The following is a 13567-nucleotide window of genomic DNA, read 5'->3' as shown; positions in this document are numbered from 1 at the left end:
TGTTTTTGCCTTTACTATTTGTATACCCCTAAATAGTGGGATGCTTCCTGGGATGGTAGAGCATAATTATGCAGTTTTCCACACTTTATTATAATCTGAATGTATATTATGAAGCCTACATTTTTTCCCAATCTGACAATAGAAAGAAAGGTCATCTCTTCTAGGGAGGATTCATTCATTACATAAAGCAAATACATACAGAGTGTGTAATTCTTGCTTATATTTCTAATTCTTTTCAACAGGGAAAATTCCATTATTGAAAAGCAGCTCATTCAATTGTCTCTCATTATGTTCATTGCTTCATTTGAGAGTATTAAAAGGTAATATTTTCCCCACCTCTCCAAAGGTTGGTACCCTTGTTCTCTTTCTATTTGTAAAGTGGCAATAATCTCTAGCTAACTTTGACAGTCTGTTCTTTATATTAATTTCTATCAGTGTGAATATATGTGTGTATCTATAAACATATATATATATGTATATGTGTGTGTATATATATATGTTCATTTTCTAGAATGTACCCCTTTGATTTTTCAATGTGTTTTCTAATCTTTCTTGACTATAGTCCCATGGTATATATAGTTCGATTAAAGAATTTTCAATTCTGCAACATCAGACATGAAACATACAGAGTGGTTCTATAGAGTCCTTTATTACCACATTATCCAAAGCTGGAATTGAAGGAAAAATCCACATCACATTACAGCTATTTGTGAATGCAGGCAATTTAGTAACAAAGGTATTCTTTTTCATATCACACATATACAGGGGACACAGAAAAGAGATATTAATCCTCACTGATTAATTATATGATTAAATAATTATGATCAACTTTCTAGCCTTCTTTTATTTTATTTAATTTTTCTTTCCTTTTTGTGGTATAAGGAAGATCTAATGAAGTTTACCTTCTGTTTTTTGTAAATGAAATTTAACATTTCACATCATTAAGTAAAAGACATTTCAGTCTTTAATTTAAATTTATATATACTGCAAAGGAAAAAAAAATCTCATTTTCATTTATATCTAGATGAATTTTGGTCGTGCTGGTAAAAAGGTGGCAATGACCATAAAACTATTTCTATTGTTATAAAACATTCCTAAAGCTTGGGGCATTACATTCAGAGGTTCAAATGATATAAATAAAGAAAGATCTCTGTTTTGTGGGCTATAATAATAAAAGAAAAACCTTATTTGAGTAAACATGAAAAAAATAAAAGAAGAAAGAAGAGGGATATTGGAAGTAGGAAATCAATGAAAGCTATCAAAGTAGAAAAAACGTTTTAAAAGCTGAATTTTGATTTTATTCTTCTAGAATGCATGGTAATTAGAACCAGGTGTCAGGTAGGAAGCAGGGCAAAGCAATATGATATTTATGATGGCATGCTCATGAATTTAAGAGACTTCAAGAGTCTGAATGATAAAATGGTGGCTCATAACTTTTTAAATATATTTTTGAGAATTTCTCTTGTCTGTTTTTTTTTCATAACATTATCTACTATGGTGTGGAAATCTTATTCTATTCTAATTTCTTTTTGCCTTGTATTTGTGTACATTCAATATATTTGAAATGTCTACAATAATTGTCCAATACTGCAATGTGGCTATTTTTTTCAGAAGACAAAATTCTCAATCTATTCTCTGCCCCCTCCTTGGGACTTTCCTTCTTTTAAACCAAATCAAATGTTTACAATCTAGATGTGTTCAATGTTCCTAGGCCCAGGATCCTACCAACAAATCAGAACACTCAAGATCTCAAAGGGTTTTGAGGCTATGTTCCAGGTGCCTAACATAAAATTAGAGATTAAACTGTACATTGAGAGAATATCCTCCATAAAATTGTTGAATGTTGGTAGAAATATACAAAGTGCTCTTACCCTGTTCTCAGGTATTGCCAGCCTTTCAACAGAAAACCATCATCCCAAGACATTATAATTACTCAATAATGAAAAAAATCCACAGCTATAAAATGAATTTATGAATGTGCCATTACCAAATCATCTATTGAAAACTGATCTCCTTAAATAAAAAAGATGATTTCTTCTCCTTTTTTCATTTTTTATTTATTTAGGATTTAATCATTGTGGTAGATCTGGTTCTATATAGAAAGCTCCTAGACTTTTTCCTTCTTTCTTTAATTAATTCCATTATTTTACTTCATGCAGTTATTTTTTCAACCTTATCCATTACTACAGTTTTTGCCTGGTAGCTATACTCCTAGCAACTAAGGAGTTCCCCCGCCCCCAATGATTAATTATTTATTGAGCATCAACTGCATTAAGAGAAGAACCTGATCCATCCAGTCTTAAGAAATTGCAGCTTTTTGAGTGAATATAATCTGAATTAGGGAAGCAAAAAACAAAAAAAGACCAATTTTCCTTTTCTATACTGGTTCTGTGGCATAGAGATGAAGAGTTGTTACTTCTAATCAAATGTTAGAAGCTTGGCAAGATTTTGAAATGGTTAGAAAAGTGATGTGACAGCTCTAGTAAACTGGGCTGCTGGGCTACATGACTTTCATCAATCCAGTCTCAGAACCTAATACTTCACCTGACTGAATCAAAATGTGAGACCTGCAAGAGAAGGTAGATAAATATGTTAGAAGAGCAGAAAGCATAGTTAGAAGGTTTTCTCCATTTAGTCTAACAAAGAAATATGTATAAAACTTCATAGCCATGGATAAGATTGGACAAGTCGGGCTTTTCTTGATGTGATGACTTTTAAAAGGTCAAAGTTCCTCCTCTTCCAGTGGTATACCACCTGCCTACCCATGGCCTTCCCTATCTCTGATGCAATTTTCATCAATCTCTTATTTTAGCTGTGGTGTTCCACCATTCAGAAAAGTATAGAGATGATAACTGATTTTCCCTATCAATTCTGCCTCCTTCTTCTTATAATTACCTCTCTCCAACTTCCCCTATACAGAGATTGAAGTGACCGCTCTAATGCTGGCTCGTTTTGAGGAATTTCTGCCTCATTCCTCCCTGATCTCTTTTTTCCTCCTACTTGTCCTGGGTATGACTTTTAATACATGTCCCAAGGAATAAAAAATTCTAGATAAAGTTTAATTAAGCATTTATTATATATATGCAGGTAACTGAAGAAACAAAAATGAAATATGTCATATTTTCTATCTGTCATGACCTTAACAATCTTTAATATGGATTTGGATTCAGACAAGTGATTTTGGATTCCACCTCTGCTACCTACTATCTATGTGATGTTGGGCAAATTATACTCATCCTTTTTTGGTCTTATCTACAAAATGAGTGGGTTTGATTAGATCATCTCTGAGGATCTTTTCAGTTCTAAATTAGAAATCAGAAAGTTCTAAATTGGAAATAAGAAATTAGAAAATTAGATTTTACTGGGCAGGGGAAACATGGAATATTATATTCATACATAAAGAAGGCTTTAGTAGTAAAAAAAAAAAAAGAAATTAAAAAAATAAGGAGGGAAGAATACTTTCAGCAGGAGATGAGGTAGGAAATTATAATGATTCCTAAAGGAGACATAGAATAGATAATGGATAATAGCATTCCAAAATTCCAATACAATTCTATACTTTGAACATACATGTTCTTTGTCTCTAAAGATCCCCAATAATAGGTTAATACAATTTATGGGCATATTTTAATTTTGCCAGTCGATTGAAAGTAGGAGGTGGGATGGTTGTTATTATCTGCTTCCCAGATGGAGAAAGTAAAGAATAGATAGAGATATACCCTGCCTGCAGTGACACAATAAGTCAGAGAAGCCAGCTGGGGGTAGAATGCAGGTATTCTTATTTTCGGTTCAGTGGTTTCTTCACCAGACCATGCCTTCTAATGCTGTCTAGCTTTTTGAGGCGTGAAATCCTGATTCTTTGTCTAGATTGTAGGAACATGGTACCTCAGTGTCCTTCCTCTGACACTTGCTACTGCCAAACATTTCAGAAAAAGACATAAATGCCATGGAATGAATATGCCTAGTTTTGACGTTCCATATTGCATATTAAAGTGCCAGAGAAAAAAGAGGGGGCTTTCCTTTGAAATTCAGATATTAATAAGTGTATGTTCTGAAGCATAAAACTAGATCACCGTTGTCATTTCATTTCTAGCCTGGGTGACTGTTCCAGCTTACAGTCTTATTAACTTAAATGTCTAAAGTTACTAGGTTCATTGATATTTCTGAAAAGCTGCCCTTTTTGTGCATTTCCACTGCTGCCAACATTAAAAAAAATGTAAATGACATTGCCATTCACAGGAAACCGTGACTCTTCTTCGGCTTCTAAGCCCTGGAAGCACTTCAAATCATATATAAATGGGGATAAAAATAGGGGGCTGCAGTTAAAGCCAAATAAAGAGCAGATTTACACATTTCAGTAATAAAAAAGATACAAAAGGTAGGGCATAAAAGCTATGATATGTGAGTTGTTATATATTTATAGGCAATGTTATTTAGAGAAAACATTCTATTTATTTCTCCACCATTAGAAATAAAAGAACCACCTGTCTCTTATTTCAGGAACTTACTTCCCCACTTCCTTCTTGTCTAATGTGATTTTACACTATACAAATATAACTTATAGACTGACTCATTAGGTGCCAATTTTAAAATGTCTTTTTTTGAAAACTGATTTACTTTGGTTCTGATGATGTTTTCCATTTATTACCTGTTTTTAGGTTGATCGCTTCAGTTTATTTTTTTATTTTTAATAATAGCTTTTAATTTTCAAAATATATTCAAAGATAGTTTTCAACATTGTCCCTTGCAAAGTCCTGTGCTCCAAGTTTTTCTTCCTCTCCCTAAGCAGCAAGTAATACAATATAAATTATTTTTTTTAATTTTTAATAATAGATTTTGATTTTAAAAATATATACAAAGATAATTTTCAACATTCTCCTTTGCAAAGTCCTGTGTTCCAAGTTTTTCTTCCTTCCTCTCACATCTCTCCCCTAAGAAACAAGCAATCCATTATAAATTAAACATGTATAATTCTTCCATACATATTTCCATATTTATCATACTAGACAGGAAAAATCAGATCAAAAAGGAAAAAAGAGATAGAAAGAAAAAAAAAAGCAAGCAAATAATGAAAAAAACTAACAAAACAAAATGTTATGTTGTGATGCACATTCAGCTTCTAAATCTTTCTGGATGGAGATAGCTCTCTTCATCACAAATCCATTGGAATTGTCCTAAATTATCTCAGTGGTGAAGAGACACATCTATCTGTTTGATCATTACATAATTTTGTTGCTATCATGCACAATGTTCTCTTGGTTCTACTCACTTCATTTAACATCTAAGTCTCTCCAAGCCTTTCCAAAATCATCTTGCTGATTGTTTCTTATAGAACAATGATATTCCATTACAAAGATATAGCATAACCTATTCACCCATTCCCCAAATCATGGATATCTTCTCAATTTCCTGTTTTTGCCACTACAAAGAGGGCTACCACAAATATTTTTTTTACACATGTGGGTCCCTTTCCTTCCTTTAAAATCTCTTTGGGACATAAGCCCAGTAGAAACACTGCTGGATCAAAGGGAATGAACAGTTTAATGATCCTTTGGGCATAGGCCCATATTGTTTTCTAGAATTGTAAGATCAATTCACAATTTCACCAACAAAATGTATTAATGTTTTTGGGTTTATCAAATACTAGATTACTATTTTGTCTTATGAGCCTAACCTAATTCCCCTGATTAACAAATTTCTTAGCCAGTACCAAATGGTTTTGATGACTACTGCTTTATAAGTTTAGTTGATCTTTACTTAAATATTGTATCTCAATATGTGGAGGGTAGGTGGGAGAGGGGAACATGTTTATAGATCTCAAAAAATCATTACTTAGAAAATAATTATTTAGAAGGAAATCAGAAACAAAATAAAACAGGAGAACCACCTTGGTGGCGTTAATAAAATTTTTGTTTGCTATTCTTTCCATCTTAATTCATTTTGAAAATTCTTTTTTCTTTTCTGTGATGATTATTTCTTTATAAAAGTGCAGAGCCAGTATAAACTTCAACTGACCTTCTCACTTATCGTAACCATCTGTCTTTCCACTTAATTTATTTTCATTCCCTGAAGTCATGGTACAAATCAAGAAACTTATGTAGAATTATTATGTGACAATGGGTGCAGATGAAGGGACTCAAGGGACATGTTTTTGAGCATTAAAAAATATTATAATCAATTAAATTTCTTAATGGATGATATGATTAATTTGTTTTCAAACATATTTTGACTGCACACTAAGTTTATATTACTCTTCCAGAGAAAAAGCCACTAACTGGAGGTTCACCCAGGACTGTGGACCTGGTATTTGTCTTTCATTTTTAAAGATGGTTCTCTTGGATGTTGATTTGATGATTAAAATGTTGAATGGGAGAGATAGAGTTAGATACATGACCATGCTATATTGTGGGCAACTAAATAATACCTTTTGGTTTATATATTTGGTTTATGTATATGTGTATTTTATTTTATAATTCCTGTACTGTTTATCTGTGTACCTTCTTCTTACATGATCATAGTTTCCTTAGCTGGTGTTCCTAGAGATCAAAGGGAAATATAATATAGTTTTATACACACACACACACACACACACACACACACACACACACACACACACACATACACACACACACAGGATTTAGATGTTTTAAAGTCATGAAAAATGTTACAATCTGAAGTTTGTAGCTAAGCAAGAACCATAAGTCTTACCTCTTACTCCCCTTCCAAAAATACCAAATTTTCTACTTATTTGACTATCTATAACAAAAAAAAAGTCTGTAAAAATAAATATTTTTATTTTGATCTTTGTATCTTCGGTGCCTATCTCAGTGTTTTGTGCATATTAGGTGCCTAATAAATGTTTGTTGAAATGACTTGTTGAATTTTACCACAAATGAAATAGTTCCTACAAGTTGAATTCAGATACTAGTTTATCTTGTTGATGAAAACCTAGATTTTGTCACATGAAAATAACCTACAACAATGTGGTCATTTCTCAAAGAAATCTTCAACAAACAGCTTTTTCCATGTGTATATGAGAGATATTTTTTAGAAAGCAGTAGCTATGGAATGTTGGTCTGAATTTTCACTAATGATATTAAACAGCATATTGCAAGTTAATATCAAACATAGGGATCCTGTATCTGACTTACAAGGCCCTATTAGGAGCTCAAGCCATAACAAAATGTGGTCTTTAAACATTTGGAAGTGATTTGGAAAACTACATGAGTCCATTAATTAGTTGATTTAACAAGCATTTATTAAGCACTTACTATGGGCAATACTCTATGCAAAGACTAAAGATACAAAGGAAAAACAAAAACACACCCTACTGGCAAGGAACATAGATTCTAATAGAGAACACAGTATGGAAATAACTTAATATATATAGCAGATATGCAGAGTAGATGAAAGCAGTAGCTGTGAAGAGCAGGGCTTAAGGGACAGGGAAAGGCCTCCAAGAAAAGGTAGGACTTGAGCTTAGTTGTAACAGTCAGAGAAACCAAGAGAAAGGAGTAAGGAATCAGGATATTCCAGAAATGGAGTACTGAAGAATTATAAATTGGCCATATTTGCTGGACTGTAGAATTTATAGAGTTGAGAACACCATGAGAAGAATATGAAGTTCATAAAGGCCTGAATTATGAAGAGCTTTAAGGGCCAAGCAAAACAATTCATATTTGATACTGGGTTAACAGGGAACATGGTATGGTCAGATCTATAAGGAAAGAACAACTTGACTGTTACATTGAGGATGGGTTGGAATGAGAAGAATCTTGAGACAAAGAGATCAGTTATATGCCTACTGCAAAGGACTAAATGAGAGGTGATGAGGATTTGAAGTATGATTGTGGCTATGTGAGTGGAAATAAAAGCAACATATATCAGAGATGCTGTAAAGCTTAACAGTCCCAAAGATTCAAACTATCCAACTCACTAAGACTGATTTTATGAATGCCATCGTACTAATTTTGTCCTATGTGCCAATAAAGTAAGAGGAATAAAGTCTTAGCATGCACCAGAGGGGAAGAGAGGATATAGAATATCATTCAGAGCCCATTGAACATTCTACTTATAAACTCCTATGGCACCAGAATTAGAGGAAAATCTTATTTTTTATTTTCAATTCTACATTCTCTCCTTCCTTCTATTCTTCCCATACCCATTGAGAAAGCCTAAAATACAATATATATTACACATATAAATTAATGCAAAACATGTAAAACATTTCCATATTAGAAATTTTATGAAAAAAAAAAGGAAAATATGTCTTACTTCATTTTTTGTTTGCAGCTGGATAGGATTTGTATCATAAACTCTTGGGAGTTATATCATTTTATTGATCAGAGTACTTAAGTCTTTCACAGTTGATCATTTTTACAATGTTACTGTTACTATATACATTATTCTTCTGGTTCTGCTCTTTGCACTTTGTATCAATTCTCATAAAATCTTCCCAGGTTTTTCATGTCTTTTTTTCCCTTTTTTTTCCTTTTTTTGCTGAGGGAATTGGAGTTAAGTGACTTGTCCAGTACACAGCAAGGATGTTTTAAGTGTCTGAGGCCAGATTTTAACTCAGATCTTCCTGACTTCAGGACTGGTGCTCTATCCACTTTACTAACCAGATGTTCCTGGTTTTTTATTTCTTACAACACAATTTTAGCTCATCACATGCATATATCATAACTACTCTCTAACTGATGGGCATATCTTCACCTTCTAGTCCCTTTCCCCCATAAAAAGAGCTGCAATGAATATTTTATATTAATGAGTCGTATTCTTTTTTTCTCTGATATATTATATAGCTATAGTAGCAGTATTGTTGGGTCAAAAGCATATGCATAGTTTTATAACCCTTTGACATAGTTCCAAGTTATTCTCTAGAAGAGTTGGACTACTTTATAATTCAACCAACAGTGCATTAGTGTACCTATTTTTCCCTCATTCTTACGGCATATTATTTTTCTGTTCTGTCATCTTATCCATTGTGATGGATATGAGGTGATACCTCAAATGTTTTACTTTTCATTTCTCTAAAAATTCTTAGTGATTTAGAGCATTTTATATAATTTGATACCTTGGGTTTCTTCTAATTTCCTATATATATATATATATATATATATATATATATATATATATATATATATATATATATATATATATATATATATGAAATAATATCTTTATCAGACAAATTAAAGTGCATTTAAAAATATCAAATGCAGTGAATACAGGTAAGGTACTAATTGAAGATAGAAAGCCCAATGCTGCTGCTGTCATCTGCTATGTTGGAATATGGGTCTTTCTGAACTATGTTGTCATTGTAGTAAATAAGGATATTTATGAAGTATCTGCATGAACCTCTGGCTGTGGTCTTTGTACATGCCAAATGCAAATACAGCACATACTGGAACTGGAAAAAATAAGTAATAATTAAATTGTATTTTAGATAAAATGTTAATCTATCTATCCGAATTGTGTTGACTATTTATTTCCTAAAGGGGTAATAGTATATGGTCACCTGTCATTAGATATAATCATAGCTTTAGAATTGGAGGGGACTTGGGTGGTCATCTAGTATAATCTCCTCATTTATAGAGATGAGGAAACTAAAGCTAATTGACAAATGAAGTGAAACTCATTAAGTTAAGTAACAGTTGATTAAGGTTCTTTTGTTGCTTTGTCATACTGTTGACTCATATTGAATTTGAATTCCAGGGAGAGCCACCTTTGTATAGGAATTGCTTTCTCACTACAAATCAGGAATCATAGAGGTTTATAGTTGGACTTTTGTACCCAGGTACAAATGTAATTTCATTGATTGTAATCCTGTCTGAAAATAGTGGCAATGCTTCATCATATTCATAGTACTGATTCCAGGACTACAGCCCTACTACTAGCCAAATATATAATTTTGATATTTCATACAGGATTGTAAGTTCTAAGAAGATGGACACTAGGTAATTGTTGAATTTTAATTTTTCTCTGGTCCCTAGCAAAGTCCTAGATTGATGCTTCATTGTAACATTGGATGACTCCATCAGTGAAGTACAACCTCTGGTGGGTTCTACCAAGCTGGAAAAGCCTTGGGTTTAGGTATGATGATAGACTGTGAGCCTCTTTGTTTGCAAATTGAGCTACTTAATCTTGACAAGATGCATCAGCAAGTTGTCTACAAGGATACAGATTGTTCAATTATAGCAGCTCTTGAAGATGTATATAGTAAGAGAGGAAAATAGTGGAAATTAAAGATTCTTGAACCATCTATCCCCAGTAGGTAGCACAGTTCTATGTTCTATGCACAAGTCACATACATTTTTTTGCTGAAATTAAAATTATATTCAGTGGAAAGGGAAATAAAAAAGCTTCATAATTGGTATCAAAGAGAAAGGTTCATGACTTATCTTTTGCATTTGTTCCCATCTCTGATAAAAACTTGTGAAAGTATTCTAGCAATTAAACTGTGACAATAACAAAAATCAATTGATAAAGTACGAATGTAATATAAACAAGTAATTATTAAAGTAAATTTATGTGCTATTTAAAGATAGAACAAGAGTGACAGCCCAGTACTTCAGCTTCAAAAGCATCATTTTTTGGTCTTGTGATGGGTAATTTATTCTCTATTTGTACATAAATTAAATATCCTTAGAAGCAACTCATAATTTCAAACATGCTAGAATTAATATAAATAATACATAATAAACAACATTCAGAATGAACATATTCTAAAATAAGATACCCCAGATCTATCATCTTCCTATTGAAATTCTGCCTTTATGCATTGCATGATGTTGCCATTGTTTCTTGAAACTCTAATATTTTCACCCAAGACCTACATTGAGATCATCTGGAATACTCAACAACAGTAATTAGTCCCTTCAAAATGAATATCCATTTTGAAAACCAAATTTAGAATAATTATTTTCTTTAGAAAAACTAATTAAAGCAATTTTTGCTATAATTTGGCATTGGAGACAAAGATTGATCTAAAATGCCCAAATTAATTTCAAGCATGAACACCAAAGATGAGCTGAAGACTTAAACATTCTTTTTTTCCTCTTAAAAAGTTAAATTTCTGGAGGTCAAGGATTTTTCCATATTCCCATTTTCCTGTTGATGAGAACCTATAGGAATTACAGAAATTCCACATGTGAAAACAATGAACCAACTTTTCACATTCATTCTATATATCTGTCAGCAGGTGGATCTGGCTTCATTCAACAATACCCAAGAAATTGTTCATCTGGAGTCTGGACCATCCTTAGGAACTGGACAAAGGGGGCTTTGTTTTGTTTTCTAAGGATAAAATCAAAATAAAGTTTTGCAAAACAAAAACAAGAATATTATTGAAAGGGAAATAATTTAAGAAACCCAATCTGAAGAATATTTATAGAAATGAGAGTGGCACTCATATCTGATATGCCTGGAGGAAAGAGAGTAGATATATTAAATAGCTTTTTTTCATATAATGCTTAGAGTTTATTGAGAACTTTCTTCATGCTAACCTTTTAAAGGTAGGTAATTAAAGTGTTGAACACTTAAACTTCTTAGGTGAGGAAACTAATTGAGAGATTATAGAATTAGTAAGTGGTACCTGACAGATTTAGGATTAAAAATCAGATTACCCAATTGAAAATACAAGGTTTTATCTATCAAAACATGGTCTGATTTTTTTAGGGTTCCTCTTTTGGTAATATCCCCACATGTTAGAAGCATTTCTTTTCTCTTCCTTCTATTACTCCCTGCTCCTACCTTTACATATAGAACTACTATCTCTTAAGTCATCACTTAAAGAACCACTAGTTAACACTGTATAATTGTTATGGATGGGGTAGAGTATATGGTAATGATCACTTATATCTGAACAAGGTAGTATCTGCATTGTGGATGAGAGCAATAGGGCATAGTGGATAGAGAATAGGACTAGATACTTATATGCTTTGTGATACTGGCTAAACCGCTTTCAGCCTTGGTTTCTTCATCTGTAAAATGAATGTAATGATAGAATCTACCCAATAGAATTATATCAATGTGAAAATATATTTCAAAACTTAAAGCTATATAATCATTAGCTTCAAGTCACAACTCTATTCTTATTACCATTTTAATTTTTCCAGCTCTTGGGGAGATAGATGTGAGTTCAAATCTTTCCAGCCTTAGATGTAGAGAACTCTATAATTACTGAGCTTGCTCTGCTGAAGGCCTCCAAGTATCCCACTGTGCAGGTGCTGAGTCCTTGCTCCCCATTTCCCACTTTTCTTTAAAATCTCCAGGCAACAAAAAGTAAGGCGATCCATGATATACAGGGTTATTTTGCTTTCCCTTGGGTCATGATTTTTAATAGTAAATTCGCAATGAGTCTCTGGTGTTACTGTAAAGCAGATTTGTTCCTAGGCTCTTTCTGCATCAGAGCTTCTTAAACTTTTCCCACTTGTGACACCTTTTTACCCAACAAATTTTTATGGTGACCCCATCTCAAATCTGAGCAGAGGTCTTTCTAGTAGCATTCAGGCACGTGCAGTGCAAAATGTTTGTTGTGTATTAAGAATCAATAGTGATGCAAGATGGGCAAGTGCTGTCAACAACACCCCAGATTCATTATATATTTCATTTTCAATTAATTTTTGGTCATTGCATTCAGAAACCTTTTACTGTTGCCAAATTTTTGGCAATTTTGTAACACAAATATTTAGTTACATAACCCCATATGAGGTGATGACCCACAACTTAAGAAGCTTTGTTCTAGATTAGCTGTTCCTCCAGCCTCACATCTTGAGCAAAAATGACTTCCAATTATGACAAAGGAAATTCTTTTTACTGATCTCTCTCCATGATTTTAATGAACATAGAAAAAAAGTTTGAACCTGTTGGCCTTCACAGTTTTTTCAAGTATTACCATACACTGAAAAATGAAAGTAAATGTTTAGAAAAAGAAGGAGCTTCCAAAACTTCCTTGCCATTCAAAGGAGAATGGGAGTATGAAAGAGGAAAGCTAATGATCAGGTATTTAATGATAGATGACACCAGGATGGAGTTTTTGATTGGAGCCATTTTAGCTTAGTTTTGTGGGCCTTCCTTCCTGTCTGCCCATCACCACTCTTTGGTCCTGATCCTCAGAAGTCTAAAAGTGATTTGCTCCCCTTTCCAGTACAATATTGCCTTCACTTCATTTATTGATGACACCTTCATCTCATCCTGTTCTGTATAGGCTGTCCCAGATGAAATCCAAGATCCCTAATGCCCAGGGAAATCTGGAACATCTCTCTGAATACATAAACCTTCTTCCTGGAGACTGAGTTCCTAAGATTATGCTATGTGCTAATAAAGCAGGCCTTATTTGTGTCCCATGCCCTTGTGTTTCCAAATCGAATCAGTGGGGAAAGGAGAGGGATTGAGCAGGAAAGTCACATTTCTAACAACCTAAGGATTGCTACGTTAGGTGCTTGGGTATTGATGGGCTGATTGTGTCCTTGGAAATGTAGTTATAAAACATGAATAGTTTATAATTATGCCTTCAAACGATCAGCATTTAATCCTGGTCCTAGAGAAGTCATTCTGCTTTGTG

The sequence above is a fragment of the Sminthopsis crassicaudata genome, chromosome 3, assembly GCF_048593235.1.
Source record: "Sminthopsis crassicaudata isolate SCR6 chromosome 3, ASM4859323v1, whole genome shotgun sequence".
NCBI lineage: Eukaryota > Metazoa > Chordata > Mammalia > Dasyuromorphia > Dasyuridae > Sminthopsis > Sminthopsis crassicaudata.
Note: the sequence above shows the minus strand (reverse complement) of the source record.